General features: G+C 51.9%; 1 protein-coding gene and 1 long non-coding RNA gene across 5 annotated transcripts in view; one reads left to right on the top strand and one right to left on the bottom strand.

Moving 5' to 3' along the window:
* Positions 1-232: 232 nt before the first annotated feature.
* LOC141580043 (uncharacterized) overlaps positions 233-18,324 on the bottom strand; it is a 48,976-nt gene continuing 30,884 nt past the window's right edge. The window contains exons 2-3 of the long non-coding RNA XR_012512034.1: positions 9,410-9,540; positions 233-418 (exon numbers count right to left, since the gene is read on the bottom strand). This is a non-coding gene — a long non-coding RNA (uncharacterized LOC141580043). The remainder of the gene's footprint in view (positions 419-9,409; positions 9,541-18,324) is intronic.
* The window catches only part of LOC104652133 (uncharacterized), a 43,187-nt gene continuing 37,741 nt past the window's right edge, over positions 12,879-18,324 (top strand). For all 4 annotated transcript variants that reach the window (XR_012512033.1, XR_005580308.2, XM_074379103.1 and 1 more), the window contains exon 1: positions 12,879-13,195. The gene's annotated coding sequence lies outside the window, so the exon portion shown is untranslated. The remainder of the gene's footprint in view (positions 13,196-18,324) is intronic.

Below are 18,324 nucleotides of genomic sequence, written 5' to 3'. Positions count from 1 at the left end.
ACAACATGGTGAAATCTTATCTCTACGAAAAGTAGCTGGGCATGGTGGCATGCACCTATGGTCCTAGCTACTTGGGAGGCTGAGGTAAGAGGATCACTTGTGCCCAGGAAGTCAAGGCTGTCTGCAGTGATCTGTGATTCTGCTACTGCACTCCAGCCTGGGCAACAGAGCTGGACTCTGTCTCAAAAAAAAAAAAAAAAAAAAAAAAAAAAAAAAAAAAAAAAAATCCCATCAGTTCCTCCTCAGTGTTTTACTCTCCTCTTGCATTCTCTGCTGTTGTTAACCACCCGGAGTTCCTTTTCCAAAGGTGTCGTCAGTCTTAAGGTAATTTTGCAAGGAACCAAGGAGACAGCTGCTACTTGACCAGTGTAAGGAAAAAAGGTTTCCGCTTCTCAGTAGTTGAGGAGGCCCCCTTCTTCTAGAAAGCCCCAATGGAAAAAAAAAAAAAAAAGACTAGTCATGTTGACATCCAAATTTAGTGACTGTCACAAATATAGAAAGTTTCAACTCATTTTTCTAAGCAACAGGAAACAGCCTCAGCTAATAAACACAACAGATAGCAACGTACACACAGTAAGGCTGGGGTGTGATTATGTGAAAGGCTCAGTGGCCAGGCCAGATTGGCTAGATTATGCTGCAAAACACAGCAAAACAATAGCCAAATCTCAGTTCTGAAAACGACCCAGGTTTGTTTCATGCCGTCATCACACCTCCGTCGGGGCTGACAGGGGCTTCGGACACGGGGTCACTCAGGGACTCAGGACAGTGGAGTAGCTGCATCTTGAATGTTGCCGGTTGCCGCGCTGGGACGAGACCTCCGGTCTCACATCAGCAGCTGGAGGAGTGCAGGGGGCAGTCCCACTCACCACCAGCCAGACCAGTGATGTGGGCTCAGCCGCAATCACAAGGGACAGGACATGCAACCCTGCCTTGTGCCTGGAAGGTAGAGAGCAGACGGCTGGGAGTATTTGATGAACAGCACTAAAGACAGCCACACAGGGGGAAGAAAATGTGTTCCCTTTAGAGGCAAAACAAGTCCAGGGTAGGAGAGGAGAGGGCGAGAAAGATGGAAGCTGGGAAAGTAAGATCTCATAGGTCCTGTGCTCTTGTTCAGCTGAGCTGTAAATTCCTGTGTGTCATCTATTGTCATGGTGTTTGAAAAACTGATTATGCACTATTCACAGCTCTTCAACTACTCTTTGCTCTTAAACATGTATAGCTCCCTTCTAAATACGTAAGGTACAGCAGTCCTCTTCAGGTAAAATTATCCTCCCCACTCTTGCTTCAGTGAGCAGAGGCATATAATTGCTGGGGATGTACCAAGTCGAGGCATGAATTCTGTAACAAACACAGTTGCACACAGCATTTCACACATAGGTAGCTTTAAGGACTGTGAAAGAATCAAAGACGACTCCGATGTCTCTTCAGAGCTAACCCTAAGACCTCTTTTCAATTCATGTCCAGACCCCCGGTTGGGTCAGTATCTGTTTGCGGCACTGCTGTCTAACAACCTTCTGCGATAACTGCAATGCTCTCTGCGCCATCTAATACGGTAGCCCCTAGCCACACGGGGTTCCTGAACACCTGAAATGTGGCTAATACCACTGAAGCACTGCATTTTTTATTTTATTTCATTTTAAATTATTAAAACTTAAATAGCCACATGTGGCTGGGCATGGTGATTTATGCCTATAATTCTAGTACTTTGGGAGGTTGAGGTGAGAGGATTGTTTGTGCTCAGGAGTTTGAGATCAGTCTGGGCAACATAGTGAGACTTCATCTCTACTAAAAGCCAAGAAAATCAGCCAGGTGTGGTGATGCATTCCTGTAGTCCCAGTTACTTGGCAGGCTGAAGTGGGAGGATCTCTTGAGCCCAGGAGGTCAAAGCTGCAGTGAGGTCAAGGCTGCATTGCACTCCAGCCTGGGCAACAAAATGATAATAAAAAGATAAATAGCCACATGCAGCTAGTGGCTACCATAGAGGACACTGCAGCTTTGGAATAAGAAGGAAAACCATAGCTTTGTATTCAACTCTATCTTTGCTATGCCAAGAAAAAGATAACTGTGTGCCAGGAAGACCAATGTAAATGCCGGCTCTGGTGTGTTTGGTTCCAACATTTCCTTGTGACTCACACTGCCCTGCTCACGGTCTCCCATCCAGCCAAGGTATCTAGACTGGTCCTTGCATAAGAGTGGCCTCTAATTGGATAGAGAGGTGGACTGCTAACCAAAAGGCATTCTTCTACCCATGGGTTGGCCAGAGTGAAAGAAGGTGGCCTATGATGGTGTCTCTGAAGGGAGCAGTGAGGATTGGCTGAGCCTATCAGGTTGCTTTCTTTAGAATTTTTAAAGGTTTGGCCAATCAGCCATGAGAGAGGACGAACAGAAACAAGGACATTATGGCTGAGAGACCTGGGTCCCTGACGGCTGTCCTGTCTTAATCCCAGTTCCCAACCACAGGTAACCTTAAACAAGTATGCAAATAAAATACCCTTTCCTTTAAGGTGGACGGAGTGACTGCTTGGTCTTTGTTTCAAAAGAAACCAAGTAACAAAGATTCCTCCAACTCAGGGTATCTCAGCCTGGGCACTACTGACATTTGGGGCCAGATAATTCTTTGTCGTGGGGACAGTCCTGTTAATTGCAGGATGTCCAGACATCCCTGGCCTGTACCCACCAGGTGCCAGTAGTACCCCATACCTACCCACCGCCAGTCCTGATAACCAAAAAATGCCTCCAGATGGTGTTCAGTGTCCCAGGGTGGCAGTGGATGGGAGCAAACATTGCCCATCCTTGAAAATCAGTTCTCAAACTGTATCCCAAATCCACCTCGTTGGGCCTTCTTAGGAGGAAAAGATAAGAGCAGCAGTTTATTCCTAGCAAAATCACAGCTCTCCCTCCTTCTCTTCTCCAGGCTAAATAAAGAGAGCTTTTTTAGTCTTTTTCCTAGACTCTGTTTCACAGATATTGATGGAGACATCTAAAGATGAGACTTGGAACCATTTGGTTGGGAGGGACGCTTCTCTTACTGTACCTATTTATAGAGATGGGGGTGGGGTGGGCAGAAACATCTGTGCAGCCCTGTGACAGTGGAAGCTCCCTGGTCAAGGAAGTGGCCGTGCTAGAAAGGAGCATCTCCGAGCTCGGCACTGGGCTGAGCCGGCAAACAGGCTGATTTATAAGACGCAGGGATGCGATCATCCGATCCTCCGATCCTCCGAGGCCAGCAGGGTTGTCTCTTACCATCTCTCTGAGCATTCCAACTGTTTCAGGGCTCTCGCCACTTGGAATTCTCAGGGACACCTAAACTCAGTCAAAACAGAAGTGCTCGTCTTCTTCCTTGAATCCATGCTTTTGCCTGTTATTTTCCACCGTGGCCACCTAATTTCTTGAATTGAAAGCCTGAGCATCTCCTTGATTCATCCCTCTCCCTCACCGCCACATCCAACCTAACACTGAGTGCTCCAAATTCTTCCTCCTGGAGTCTACCCCTCCCTCCATTCCCTCCACCATGATTTTTGTCCCTGGATTATTTGATCAGCCTTTGTACTATTCAAATTGTCTCCTTTTTCCCCTGCTCCCATCCACTCTGCAAACTGCAGCCAATATGATCTTTAAAAAATTTATGAATCTGTTTCACATCTGCTTAAAACCCTCCAGTTGCTATCCGTTGTCTTAGGATGAGATCAGAAGTTCTCATCAGTGCAAGGCTCCCGGGATAGGCCTGCTCTGCACCCGAGTCTCACCTCCTTTCACTCTTCCTCCCAAGGGGGCCCTCCAGCCCCCATGTCTTTGTTCAGCTCCTCAAAGATGCTATGCCCAGTGTGGACCCTGGGCCTCTGCACATCCAGGCTCTGTGCACATCCATCCTCCATCTCCTCCTTTGGGGAACTCCTGCCTTCCTTCAGGTCTCTTCAGTTTAGATCACCTCCTAAGAAAACCTTCCTAAGGAGTTTTTAGGAAATCCCACCAGGTTGAATCCCTCGTCATACCCTCTCATAGCACCATGTAATTTTATTGTCTTAAGTTAGGTCCCCCCAAAACAAAGTATGGGTTAAAGACTTGGGAACAGGTTGTGTATTGGAGATGCGGGCACAGGAACCAAGAGTACAGGAATGGGGAGCGATGGAGGAGGAGGAGAGGCCCATGGAAGGGGGTGTTACTAAGGTTGCTGGGTTTACGAGGAGGCTGACTACTCCAGGACTCCCTCCTACCATTTCCAAGAGGGCAGAAAATGAAAACCTGTCAGTGCACAAGTTTCAAGAGGGCTACTTATGGCAAGGGATGAGTCTGGGCTCATGTGGGACTGTCCACCACAACCACGGCTGAAATCAGAGGTGGGTCAATGGCCGGGTGTGGTGGCTCATGCCTGTAATTCTAGCACTTTGGGAGGCCAAGGCGACTGGATCACTTGAGGCCAGGAGTTTGAGACCAGCCTGGTCAACATGGTGAAACACTGTCTCCACTAAAAAGACAAAACAGCCAGGCCTGGTGGTGCATGCCTAAAATCCCAGTTACTCAGGAGGCTGAGGCAGGAGAATCGCTGGAACCTGGGAGGTGGAGGTTGCAGTGAGCTTAGATCACTCCACTGCACTCCAGCCTGGGTGACAGAGAAGGAAAATTCTGCCAAAAAAAAAAAAAAAAAGGTGAGTCAAGGGAATCCAAGACAAGGAACCAAAGAACCAGAGAAACACCTCCCACAACCGTCTCTCTGCACCTGCAATGACTGCACCTGCTTGATGCTTGTCTTCCTTTATTCATGAGTGTGGAGCCTGTGTCTGTTTTCTTTATGGCTACATCCTGACGCCTGGCCTACAGCAGCAGAGAATACTCAGGCACACAGTAGGTAGTCAAGTTCGAGTTGCTGAATTTCACTGAATTGAAATGAACCGGGGTAGGGAGAGGGGTGTCTAGTACAAAAGAGTCCTGAGGTTCTGCTCAGAATTTGACTCTTCCTGTTGAGATCTGTAGTCAGTTCATGGATTGAATGTTGGCTTCATCACTGCCTCTTTGTTTTGTTTTTCTCTTTTCAGTTCAGGTTTTCTTTTTGCTTTGGAAAGAGACTTCCTTGCCTCACCTGCACCGACCCATCCTACCTTCTTACCAAGATCATGTTTCTAACTCCCTAATTAACAATGCTAAGAAACACCCTTACTAGTTTGTGGTAGTGGATAGTGGATAGTTTGTGATAGCAACTCACTCCACATTTGTCCTCTCATTCTACCAATTCCGGAATAAATGTCCCTTGTCCTAGGTTCCTTTGACCCCAGCTTTTAAGGGCTCTCTATTTATCTGCTGCCCACATATTTAAGAGTTGACTGCACCCCAGGAGTTGTGCTGAATTTTGTGGCTACAAAGACAATTGGCTCTGTGCTTGCCTTCCGGGAGCTCAGAGGGGTGATAAATTCAAAATCAACTGTAAAATTCTGAAAATGTGATAAATTCTGGGGTGAAGCAAGGCTTGGGGCATGAAGGGAGTGCCCTGGGGAGACACCTACTGCCCTTGTGGGTCAAGGAAGATTTCCGTTTAAGACAATGTCTGAGCTGAGTTTGGGACATTGTGTAGGAGTTAATCACACCAAAGGGAACAGGCTAAGGGCATTCCAGGTGGCACAGTAGGGAGACCAGCAGCTTCAGAGCATTTGGGTCAATGTGAAAGGAAGAGGCTGGCAGAAGAAGAGTCAGGAGAGAGACAGCAGTCAGCTCATAAAGGATTTTGTGTGCCGTGCTAAGGCTTCTCCATGGTGGTGACTAGCTCCTTTGTCATTAGCTGCTTCCTCCCTACATTTGAATTCCCTACAGTTGGCTTGCATCCCCACCAGGCCACTCTAAACATTCCCTTCAAAGCTCCCATTATATTTCCAAGTCCCACCCATGGGGAGGGGTTATACAGGTGTGTACAGAGCCAGGACTCTTGAGACCATCTTAGAATTCTGCTTACCATATTGCCCATAAATCTATGCCCTATTGCCTCATTTTTCAAACTCAAAATACTTTTTTAAAATGTTCCCAAATTGACTCCATGTTTCAAGCTCACTATTTAAGGAAATGAGGCAATGGCAGAGACAGCTCTCCCTCAGTGTCTGAATTCCTCTTCTTTTCTAGATACAGAGCCTACTCTACCATAGGGAATGCTGTAGAATTTTTAGCTGAGTACCAGGCCACTCTTAGCTTCCCTTGCAACCAGGTGTAGCCATGAAATTAATTTCTGAACAATGGAATGTAAGTGAATGTGATGAGTAGTACGGGGAACCTCACTCAAGAGATTCTGGCTTTTGCTTTTTGCCAGTTCTCCATTTCTTTCTCCATATGGATGCCGGAACCCACATGCCACCATGTTATACCATGAGACTAAACATCACACCCTAGGGATGGCAGATGAGAGAGCCGGCAGGGCCCTGCATCGCCAGGGACTTTGTGGGACAGAACTGCCTTGCCAGCTTTGAACTGCATAATTCTGAACTTGTAACTGATAGGGATATAGACTTCTATTTTGTTTAAGCCACTGTTGATTTGAGTTGTCTGACACTCACAGTTAAATATAATCCTAACCAACACAGGGATTATTTCCTTAGTCCCCCTAGACTTGAAAACTTAAATTTATTTATCTTCCTTCAATCTCTCTAAGCTCTTGTGTCCACCAAGGCCCTAAATCCTGTTGATTCTTCCTTTGTACTTCACCTCACACTCATCCCTGCTTTTTAATTTCCATGGCCCTTCTGGTCCCACAGTATTCTCTTGATTCTACCCCTCTCTGTCTAATCAAGGCTGCCAGCCTCCTAGATTCCTGAGGTATTACATTCATCCTGACACATTACCTCAAACCTCCCAAATGTGGGCTTCTATTTGGAGTCCCAACATCTTGCCATGTCATTAAACTGTTCCAGAAAATAGTCCCAATCCAACTTTTCTGTTTTTCTTCCTCTGATACACACCTTCCCCAACAGGCAAGAGAGCCCCCAGCACAGCCCATTTTGTTCAGTGTCTTTACCTTTGCTTTACGCCAGAGGGTCTCTGCCCTGGCCACACATTAGACTCAGCTTCAGAGCCATGCAAGATGGTGCCTGGTGTGTTAGCACTCAATGCTGGAAGACATTCTCTCGTGTGAGCCACAAAACTACCCTGTGAGGCATAGTACTATTATTGTCACCATTCTACAGAGGAGGAAACAAGAAACTTAGGAAGTTAAGGACATGGTTCCTGGTCAGATGGCCAGTGAGTGGGAAGTCAGGATTTCAACAGAGAAGATTTCTTTCTAAACCACTACTCTGTAGTCTCTTGAACTGTGTTGCAAGTTAAAAAATAATTATATCTGATAGCATACCACATAATTGCCAATAAATCACAAAGTATTAGTGAAAATATAATGACAGATACAGGTGAGGGGACGGAAGGAAGCAAAGCACACTGCCATGTGTGTACCTATGCAACAATCTTGCATGTTCATCACATGTACCCCAAAACCTAAAATGCAATAAAAAAAAGAAAAAAAAAACATAACTGCATATGTCTCACCTCAAACCAATGGCATCTGAATTTCTGACGAGTGGGGTTCGAGTGTCTTTGCATTAGCTTTAGAGTCAGCCCGGGTTTACCCCAAGTGATTCGAATGTGTAGCTGGGGCTGAGAACATGTCTTTATCCAGTTGCTCCCATCTATCTGTCTTCCTCTAATTCTCTCTCTCCACCTGACATCCTGCTGGCCTTCGGGGTGTCTAAGTGTCATTTCCTATATAGAGCCGGCCTGCTTTCTCCAGCCTGCCAGCATTCTCCATTCTCTGAATGCCGGTTGCAAAACTTGTCCACCCCAGCTAAGCTGATGCCTATTCTGCCCCTTCGTTGGAATTTAGCTCTTGGTTTTATGCCACTGGATCTCTGGTAGGTTTTCCATAGTCATTTGCTTCTCAGCTCCCTCCATCTCTGCCCCAAAAAGAGTGACAAGCACAATCATGCCTCTATCTGAAAGCAAGACTTGAACTCAGGGTCCTGCCAAGTGGTATTTTTGGCTCAGGGCTCCTTTCCTAGGGACTGGAAACCAGAAACATGTGGGGAAACAGATTGTGATCGAGGAGCAGGGGCACCAGCGTGGCGGGGGAGTGTGGAGAGGGCCCTGCATGCCTCTCAGACGCAGATTGGGAAAGTAGCAGGATGATGATGGAATGATGGTGCCTCTAGGGGACTGGTTGGACCCACGGGCTTGGAAATGTTGAAAGAAAAGCCTGGGCAGGGCCTGGGTTAGAGTTTGTTGTTCAAGGAGGAGGAACTGAGAGAGGAACAATTTCGGCATAAGTGACATTGGACCAATTGAGGTCGTTGAGTGAATGAATGAGTGGCTCTTCAGTTATATTATTAGGAAGAATTTAGGGGGCTGTGGCACCTTTGTTACCAGATAAGAGAGGCTAAGAAGGGGTCAGACGGAGGGTCTGTTGGAAAGTAGAGGGTCTGTGGCCCTCCGAGGCCTAGCCAGCCAGAAATCAGATCCCGAGAGGGTATCTCACTCTGCCACCTGCCCACCTATAGCCCCTGGATTCTAGGGCCATTGACTCCTTAACCAGGCCAATATCCACTGCAGTCAAGGGCATTGCCAGGTCTCCATGTCTGTGCTGACAACTCTGCTTGATGATCCCTTTCCTCCAGTGTATGAAGGAGGTGGTGAAAGGAATCACATGCAGGGAGCGTCACTTACCTTGAGTTATACCATGACCTAATGGCAGTGCTGGGATCAGAAGCCAGCTCTCTTAATTCCCCGACCAGGCTCTTTCTTCTTGACCCTGTTGCCCAAGTTAATCACTTTGCCATTGTGAGGCTCAGAACAGGGCCTCTGGATGGGGACTGGGGGGCTCTCCTCCTGGCTCGAGTTCAGCAGGAGGTCCTGGGTCTTCCCTTGCTGAGCCTAAACTTGCAAACTACATGGGACTGCTGATGTAGACCATAGAGCAGCCTCTGGGGAGACAGGCCTGTGGTTCCTCCCTGGGTCATTGGCCCTTCTGGCCCCACTGCCATCAGCATCATAGAGTGAGATCAGCTGCCTCCAAGCCCCATGGGAGGCCTGTTGTGAACATCAGCTCAGCAATGAAACCTGTGGCCCATGTGAACAATATCCTGATCTCAGCAGGCTCTGGTAAGAGAGAGAGGTTAGGACCTATCCCAGATCATGAGTGGATTGGACAGGCCGGCCAAGGTGGTCAACACATCTAAGGAGTCTTTCCACAAATGTGGCCATTTCTGCAGCTCCGTCAAGGGGGAGCCACGACCACTTCAGTTCAGGCAACGACCCCCTCCCCTCAATTCTACTCCAGCCCAGGTGACTGGGCCTGTGGGGAATGTCTGACCCAAAGGCTGTGATCTCTGGACATCCCAGAAGCCTAGAGGTGGCCTGAATCAGAGGCTCTCATTAACCTGGTACCTACCTGAGTCATTCTGATTCTCCCCTTCATAGTCATTTGAACTGGAGATGTGGCGAGAAAGCCAGAAAGAGGCAGGGACAAATGAGTCACGAGCAACCTTCAGCGCAGCACTCCTGCCTGGCGTCTTGCAGCTCCTGTAAGACAGGGAGTCAATACAGCCCCCAATCCCAAACAGCATTCCAGGCCCCCAGCCCTTCTCCCTTGGCTCCACCTCCCCGCATTCCAATGACAGCCAAGTCTGAACATACCTGGACTCCTAATTTCCTCCTGGCCTTGTGCCTCATCACAATGAGCCTGGTTACCTGAAGCAGACTGTTACTAAAGGCCCCTCAATGCCAGCACAGACACTGCTGGGGAGGAACATCTCAGAGACAAAGTGGGTGCAGCTTTCCCTCCCGCAAAGAACTGCTCCACTCCCACCTTGGAGGCTAGGGAGTGTTACATGAGGGGGGGCCTGGCAGGCCCCTGGGACTCACAGGCTGCCATCAGTGTGCTGACAGGCTTGGGATGCAAGGCTAAGTGCGGCAGCAGTGTGGCCAAGATAGGGCTGGGCCACAGAGAACCAGTCACAAGCCTGCATGTGTGTGCTGGACAGGCAGCTGCCACATCCTCACTGGCTGCTTCAGAGCCCCTTGGTCACTCTGTCTCCAGTCTCAGTGAACAGTCTTCTGTTCACTGAATAACAGAAGCTGCTGTGGGCCCAGATGAGACTGGGGTCTGTCTGTCTTGTGATGGAAAGCCACTGGCTTTCCTGCCAAACAGCTCATTCGGCAGATCCAGGGTCTCTCTCCTTGGAGAATCTCCTGCTGCAATAGCCAGGCCTAGCCCAGGTCTTCAGAGACATCAACATCAGCATCATTCTGCATCTCAGGCCAGGCCCTTGGCTGAGAGACAATGAATAGATCTGTAGAGTTTCCTAGGTACCTACTATGTGCCTACATTTCCTAGGCACCTACTGTGTGCTTGACTGGCACAGCTGAACCACATGGAGCACATGGAGATGGGTGAGACCTACTTCCGGCTCTGAGAAGTTATAACCCAGCAGGGAGATGTACAGCTTAGAGAACTAATCATCTCACATTCAGGTCGCAATGTGATCAAAGCCTTGAGAGCCATTCCCCATAATCCAGGGACTAATGGTAGGTGAGCTCATAGCTCTGGGGATCAGAGAGGCTTGCACAGAGGAGTTATCATTTGACCTGGGGTTTGGCGGCTGCATGAACATGGAGAGGTAGATGGGAGCAGAGGACTGGGGCAGTAGGTTCCCAAAACAGGGACTTTCAATCTTTGTTGACACATAAGTAATATTGGTTGTGCCCAGGACTGTGCAGAAGCAGCTGGGGGAACAGAGGTTAGTGCCATGCGGTCCCCACCACGAGGGAGAGCCAAACAGGCAGATGATGGCTGCAGCTGAGTGGGACAGGAGCTGCAGGTGAGGGAAGGGCAGCAGCAGTGGGAGCCCATGGAAGTAGCCTTGGTGAATGTCTTGCTGGGAAACAAGCACAGAGGGAGATGGAGCCATATCCTGGCCCTCCCCACCTCCACTTGATTGAACCTGAATCTGAAGGCATTGGAGAGCTGCTTTTGGAAGTCTGGGGCAGAGGCTGATGATATGGGGGGAAGGAGCACAGATGCCATCCTTTTGGGGGCCAGGCTCTCAATGTCACTGTTCCCTGATGTCCCTTGATTAGGTTTCCCCAAATATGTCACCAGGGAATATGCATACGGTGGGGAGTGTTGGTTCATTCATTGCTGAGAGAACTGTGCACAGGGACAAGAAGAAGTAATCTCATTTCTTCAGCACATTGTAGGTACCATTGCTTGTCATCTTCACAATGGCCTGTGGGGTGGGCTTCATGACCCAGTTTTACAGTCGAGGCCACTGCAGTTCTCGCCCAGAGCAGGGCACATGCAGAGGGAGGGCCAGGCAGCTCCCAAGAGGGCCAGGCCAGGCCTGTCCTCTGCACAACTTGTTCTTTGATGGGCTCCTACCTGAGGAAGGTAGCTGGGTTTGTTTATCCACGAAGGTCAGTGCATGGTTGCCTGTTCGTCATCTCTGTGGTCAGCAGGGAACAAAGGCCAACAGGAGAATACCTGGGGTCAGGGGCCTGGGGGAATCCCCCCTGCTGGGGAAAGGGAGTGCTATGCAAGACACCAGTAGGCTCTGTGCGTGCACAGAGACCTTGGGGGACGTTTCTCTAAATCTCAGGCATACCCTTACACCCTTCACACACACCCCACCCTAGCCCTTCCCCCCCTCCAGAAAGAGAAGCGGTGAGACAAGCCCAGGGTGAAATGAACCAACAAGGACCTCCCTGTGCCCTTCACCTGATTCCTCCAGGAGGAAGGGGAGGCTAACGCCCGGGAGCGGCCTCTGGGAGGAAGGGGAAGGATAATGCCCTCTCAAATGCCCCTCCCTGCTTCCCGCACCTACTTAGGTGCGCAAGGGAGGCAGCGGAGCCTGCGCTGCCCAGCCGGCGCGCCCTCGACCGCCCTCGGAGTTCCGCGGCTCCGCGCGCCGCCTCCCCGCCTCCGCCGACAGTCCGAGGCTCAGCGCTTGCTATTTCGATCCGGAGGCGCCTTCTCTCCTCACCCTGAGAGAGAGACTGGGTCAAGGGCCCAGGCTGGGAAGCAGTGCCAGCTAGGACCTCTCCTCCCGCCAGGCCGGCGGAGAGCCGCAGAGAGAGGATGCTCAGAAAAGTCGGTCGCTCCCCAGCCCAAACGATTGTGGAGCCTGTGAGAGCAACCGGTCCCCCAATCCTCTCCCCACCCTGAGGAGGTGCGGGGGCGCGGAAGAGGGGCTTGGCTCACCCCAGCCGAGGAGCCTGTGGGACGGCGGGTGGCCGGCTGGACCCCTGCAGGGCTTCCCCCACCCTCAGGAGTCGGAGCGGCCGAGGGAGAAAGGGCAGGGGCGCGCCGTCCATCTGGGAGAGCAGCTCTGTCCTCTCTGGCCCGCAGGTGTGGGTGGGGAGGGGCTGTGTCAGCCTCCGTGCTGAGTTAAGGTTGGGGGGTACCTCGTCTGTCCACCTCAGCGGGGTAGGAAACCTGGATTCGGACCTGTCCTTGCGCGCCGGGGATCTGGTCACCCCCTTCCCCAGCAGGTTCCCGAGAGTCCGCCCGAGGTTAGACAGACCTAGGCGTGGTGTGCACACGCTTGTGTGTCTGTGGTTGTGCGTGCGAGCGAAGCAAGAGGGTCTTGGTGTCCCCCGCACCCTCTCTGCCGGGTTCTATATTTTGCCTTTCTTTGTTCTCAAAATAGTAGGCGAGCGCGGCCGGCGCTGCCCTGGCGAGGGGTGGGGGCCCCGCGCTCGCTCGCGCAAGCCGAGTTAGCTGCAGGGTTACAAACAGTCTCTCCCTGCTCCCCCGGCCTGAATTAATGTGTTACTATTTCGGGCGAGCCAGTGTTTCCAGGGGAAACCTAATGACGCAATGACGTCAATGCAGGTCAGCAGCAGACTCTCCGGGAGGGCGGGCGGGCTCCCGGCTTTCGGGCTCGGCGCAGACTGCGGGCGGGAGGGCGCCGGCGAGGTGGCGAGGGCGGCGGGCGCGGGGGCGCGGGAGCCCCGGCCAAGCCCTGGGGACGGGAGGGCGCCTCCTCCCAGCGCCCGAACCCAGGCAACTTCCCGCCGCCCGGGCAGGAGTTTCTCCGTAGCCCACGGACATCCGGGAGGCGTGTGGAGGGCAGGCGGGTAACCCCCACTCCCACCCCACCTTTATCCAGGGGCAGCCAGAGGAGCCAGCAGGTCGGGACTCGCTGAGGGGGCTCCACGCGGGGCCTCCCACGCACAGGTACGCGCTGGTCCTCGGGGTGTCCCCAGTTTGGGAGGGAGACACGCACAGTTGCTCCCGTCCACACTCCTCTAGTGTCCTGGCTCTATGACTGAGAGTCTGGGGAAAAAAGAATGGGTGTCTGAGACGTACCCCTCCGCCGGTGTTGCCCCCCTCTTTCTGGGCGTAGGAGCGGGCTGCCTGCTCCTCTCCCGCGCCTTCCTGGTCTTGGGCTGGAACTGAGGCTTCCCACCGGCTGCGCCTCCCTTAGGGGCGCCATCTGAGGTCGGAAGCAAAGCTGAAGGGGCATCCAGGCCAGAGGACGCGGGCTGGGGTGGGAGCCTTGGCAGCCTAGTGGGAGCCGGCGCCCACTGCAGGGTGCGTGAACAGGGCTGCCTACGTGTGCTTGGTTTGTGTCACTTCTGGGAGCATAACCCGTGTGTCCACGGGGTGCGTATGCACCCACAGAAGTCCGCTGTTTATGCGTGTCTGTGCCATAGGCGTGGGAACACCTCGTGCACCCAAGGTACTTGCCTGGAGAGTAGGAGGCCAGCGAGGGAGCAGCTCTGCTCCAGGGTCTCTTCCCTGCTCTTCCCCGCAGTTGGCCCAGATTACAAATCCCACTCACAGCAGGATCGCGGCCCACTTTCCCCACAGCCGCAGCTTTGGGTGGCTGCACACTTCTTAATGCTTATCCTGCCTTCTTGACCCAACTCGTTGTGCCCTTCCCTCCTTGGAGAGTGAGTAGAAGAGGGGATGGGGAGGGATCCATTTCCATTCCCTGCGATCACCTCACCTAGGGTGGAAGCGCAAGCTCAGCTCGGTTGTGTCCGCCCCCTTGACGGCGGCTCTTAGTTTTCAGCACTAGGATCCGGACAGCTCCATGTCCAGCCCTGCATTGCCTTTTTCTTTGCCCGGGCCTGGAACGCCCCCGCCGTGGCCTCTTTAGCTTCCAGCTAGCTCCAGAACCCGATCCTAGACCCTCCTCCCTGCCCCCAACACAAACACACAATCGGGTCCTCGCCTCCTCCATCCCCGACCTCCCCAGGAGCTCCCAGGGGCAGAGCCTGCCTGGCAAATCTCTGAAACTGACTGGCAGGCATCATGACCTGGCTTTCTCCAAAGGGCCATGACTGAAGAGAGACTGTTACGGCCCTGCCACAGGCTACCCTTTCCCACCTCAGTTCATTAAAATAAGTAAATAAAGCCAGATTCCTTCCCCAAAAGGCAAGCCAGGCTTCAGAAGAAGGTTCTGCTGGATCCAGGATTTTCTAAATTTTAGAAACGCAACTGGTGGCTCCTGGGACCTGCTTCCAGACAAACTCGGAGCCCCTTCTTCCTCTCTTTTTCTAAATCTAGGCCTCCTCCGGTGGAAGGGGATGGAATGAACCCCAACCACCTCTCCACCTCCAGCAGCAGAGAGGGTTCAGATGATGTCATGGCTTTGGGGGGTCTGGATGGGATGATGTCTGTGCAGATTCTCACCAGAGATGTGCCCTGGGCTGTCCAAGGCCCCTCTAGAGGTGACTTTTGTGGGTCCAGGGCTTCATGCAGATTGCATTAACTGGGATGTGGCCACGCAGAGGCCCCTGAGAAAGCCCCCATCCCAAGTGGAATCCAGGATACAGCAACTCTGTGGTTCTCCCCATTCCTTTAGCTGACAGACACCAGATATGTTGTTGGAGTATCATCCCAGATGCCTCTCCTTAGTGAGAGAGAAAGGTGTCTCCTTAGTGTCATCCCAAACCCTCCAGGAAGAGCAGAAAGGGTCTATGTGATGCCTCGGCTGATTCAGGGATGGGTGGAGAAAGTCACCCTCTCTCCATCCTGCCCTACCCTGCTTCTGAGAACTTTGGCAAGCTAGAGATGGGGAGCCCTTCTACCTGGGAATCAGGCAACTCTCTCTCTCCACATTCTTCTCTCTCAGGTGGCAGAGATGAGGCCAACCTTGTCAGATGTGGCCCAGGGTATATCCATGTGTTGTCTTTGTTCCACTGAGGTGAGGGCAGGAGAGGAGATCTGGGCTTGGAGAGGAGGGTGCCTCTTTGCAGAAGCTCTGGGACCTGGGGCAAGGCTTGCACACTGTCAGCAGGAAATGGCCTTTTCTCTGAAGCTGCCATTGTTCTGCCAGCTGTTGAGCTACTAGAAAGAGGAGAGAAAAATCCCCCCGGGCTGGGGACAAGGGCAGGAGAGGCAGCCATCCTAGTCCAGTGGCACTTCCTTCTGACAGGGTAGAAGCCTAAGCCCAGCTCCTGTGATATTCTCAGTGTGTTCATGGGTCTCAAGGGAGGCTGAAAATGGCTGTTCTCTCAAATGAATTAATTTTCAGACAAAAAGATCTGTGTGTGAGTTGGTTAAGGAGGTGGCAGTGTGGGCAAAATGCACAGAGGGCAAGGGGATGAGCCTTCCACTAAAGGTCAGTGGCTTCCCCAGGGTCTTTCAGTCCAAATCCAGTCCTCTAGGAGTGCAAAGCTGCCGCCATCTGCCTAGCCCGGTGTCTGGCCACTTTCCAAGCTTCCCTGGCTTCATGAACTTATTCTGTGCTCAGCTGGGTTAACATCTGGCTGCAACCTCAGGGGAAAGCTGGCCAAGGTCGGGCAGGTACAGGGAAGTTTGCTGGTGGATATGAGCATGGCTTCTCTGGTTTTGCACAGCAGGGACCTTGGAGAGGAAAGCCAGGGAAGGTGCAGGGCCCCACCCTGCAGGAAGCCAGCACAGTGACATTGTACTGGGCATTAGGGAGAGAGCCCAAGCCTCTGCAGTTGGCCTTGTCTGACTGCAGGCATCATGGGCCAGAGGAGCTTCTGGTCTTTTATGTGCCCTGGGTCAGGTGCTCAGCAGGGTGCTGGACTGACGCAGCACCATACCCAGCACAGTGGACCAAATTCTCCCTTCAGCCTGTGCTGTTTGTTTAAGCAAGTCCTTATGATGAGCCTCAGTTTCTCCATCTGCATAAAGGGGATTAGCGGAATCAGAGAAGGGACCCATTGGCTTGTCCTGAGTGTGTCTGAACATTTTATATTAGCATTTGAAGTCAGAGCTTGTCAGGAGAGCTTGCTCCTTTGTTCACTAAAATGTCTGGGTTCCTGAGAGGCTCAGTGTGCCTTGTGATATGGGGAAGGCTGATTCAGGGTCAGCGGTAACTTTATCACCTCCCGACCACGTTCTTTTCCTGCCAGGGTCTCGGTCTCTCCTTGTAGATGGAAGCCCAAGTCCCACTGTTCAGAAATCAGGGACCCTCTGTGCCCATGGGAAGCACGTATGAAGAACAGCTCCAGGCTGGCCAGACCCACCCCACCCTGACCTCCAATCCAGACTCCAGCTGGCAGCTCCCATGCCCCAAAACAAAGGACAGAAAGATCTATGGCAAAATGGAAAGAGTTCTAAAGTTTACTCTCAGGGACAAGGCCATGGTCTTCCCTCCTACAAGGAATTATGTGGAGGCCTCCTGATTGCCTCACTGTCTGGCAGCTGGACCCCTGGGCACAGCAGGGGCTGAGCCAAGGTCCGAGAGAGCTAGGACAGTAACTAACTGTGCAGTCATCCCCAAGTGGAGCTTCCCAGGAGACCTAGATCTCATGGCCAAGGCTGCTGTTTGGATTGCGCAGCAGGGATACTCACAGTGTGAGTGCCTTCAAGCCATTTTACCGAGGGTGAAGTTCATGAGACTGGGAGGCATCCCCTCAGCATAGAAGAGCACCCTGTGGGCAGTGCATCTGCTTCCCTAGAGGCTGCAGGGTGCAGGGTCGGTGCTGACAGTGGGGAGTGGGGCGGGACTGACCTAGCCCTATCTCTCCTGGTTGTGTGAGCTTGGACTCAACATTTCCTCTCACAGCATGAACACAAATGAAGCAGTAGCCATGGCCTTTCATGGGGCTGTAGTTAGAATTGATGAGATACAGTGGAGACAAGCGTGTCATGGGAGTGGGCAGGTACTGTTGACCCAGAGAATACCACAGATGCTGTTCTCTCTTGGCAAGCTTTCCTGCTGCCAGGGTCTCAGCCTCTCCCTATGAATGGAAGCCCAGGCACCGCCATTCAGGAATACAAAGGGGTCCCCTCTCCAAGATGGAGGGATTTAGGGTTTGTGTTAGTCCACAGCTTTGTTAAGTGACCTGTTCTGGCTACTTCCTAGCCACCCTGTTGGTAAACAAGGGATTCCCTGCCCTAAATAGTACAAGATGGCTGAACATACAACACCGGACAATGGCAGATGAGATTGGCAGCAGTTTATTCGCCACCTGCCTTCACAGCCTGGGGGAGGAGGATGCACACACCATGCAGGGCATACAAGGGTTGCAGCCAGGAGTGGCACCAGGAGCTGAGCAAACAGCAGGGGCTGTGGGAGGCAGCTTTATAGTGACAGAGGGTGTGGTATCCCTGATTCCTGCAGGAGGCTGTGATTGGCTTGTTTGAATAAATTTGTGGGCTGGCTGGGTAGTGAAACCCATTAGGCTGAACACCAGGTGCAATGCGGCTGTCCTGTCCAATAGGAAACTAGCCAGGTGGGGAAGGTGGGGAAGAGCATGTCTGGAGAGAGCCAGAGAATTCATGGATAGGCCTTTGGGACTCAAAGATGTCAAGACATCCCTTGAATTGTAGGTCTTATAATACAATGCTTAAGATCCTGCGCCCAGTCTCACTAATCTTTACAATATCCCTGTGAGATGGTTACATTTCACAGATGAGGAAACTGAGGCAGGGTATGAGCCAAGACCACCAGGTCAGGCTTTGTGCCCAGGTCTCCTGACTCCACAGCACATGCTGTCTGTACCACCCATCAGGGAGGACACCTGCAAGCTGCAGCCACTTCCCAAAGCAGGCACAGTGAGCGGCGCTGTCTCCAGATGCCCTGGAAGTTCTTTCCCCTTTTCAGAACAGGATTCTCTGCTGCTTCGTTTCTAGTTAGGATGTAATTGAACAGAACCTCAGACTCTTTTTGGTGCCCTCTGATTGCAGATTGTGGAGCTGGTAAATGGATTTGCATATTAAGTCAATGACATTTCTGTTCTGAAGGTCAAGGCTTAAGACTGTGGAGTTGAGCTGACCAGATTGGTGGGGAGACCTGGGATCCAGCCTAGCCTAGTCCCTCCCTCGCTGTGTAGCTTTGGGCAACCTTTCCTCCTCTGGGCTTCTCAGCAGTAACCAGA

Source organism: Saimiri boliviensis, chromosome 10, assembly GCF_048565385.1.
Source record: "Saimiri boliviensis isolate mSaiBol1 chromosome 10, mSaiBol1.pri, whole genome shotgun sequence".
NCBI classification, from domain to species: domain Eukaryota; kingdom Metazoa; phylum Chordata; class Mammalia; order Primates; family Cebidae; genus Saimiri; species Saimiri boliviensis.
Note: the sequence above shows the minus strand (reverse complement) of the source record. Positions and strands in the feature narration are given on the sequence as shown.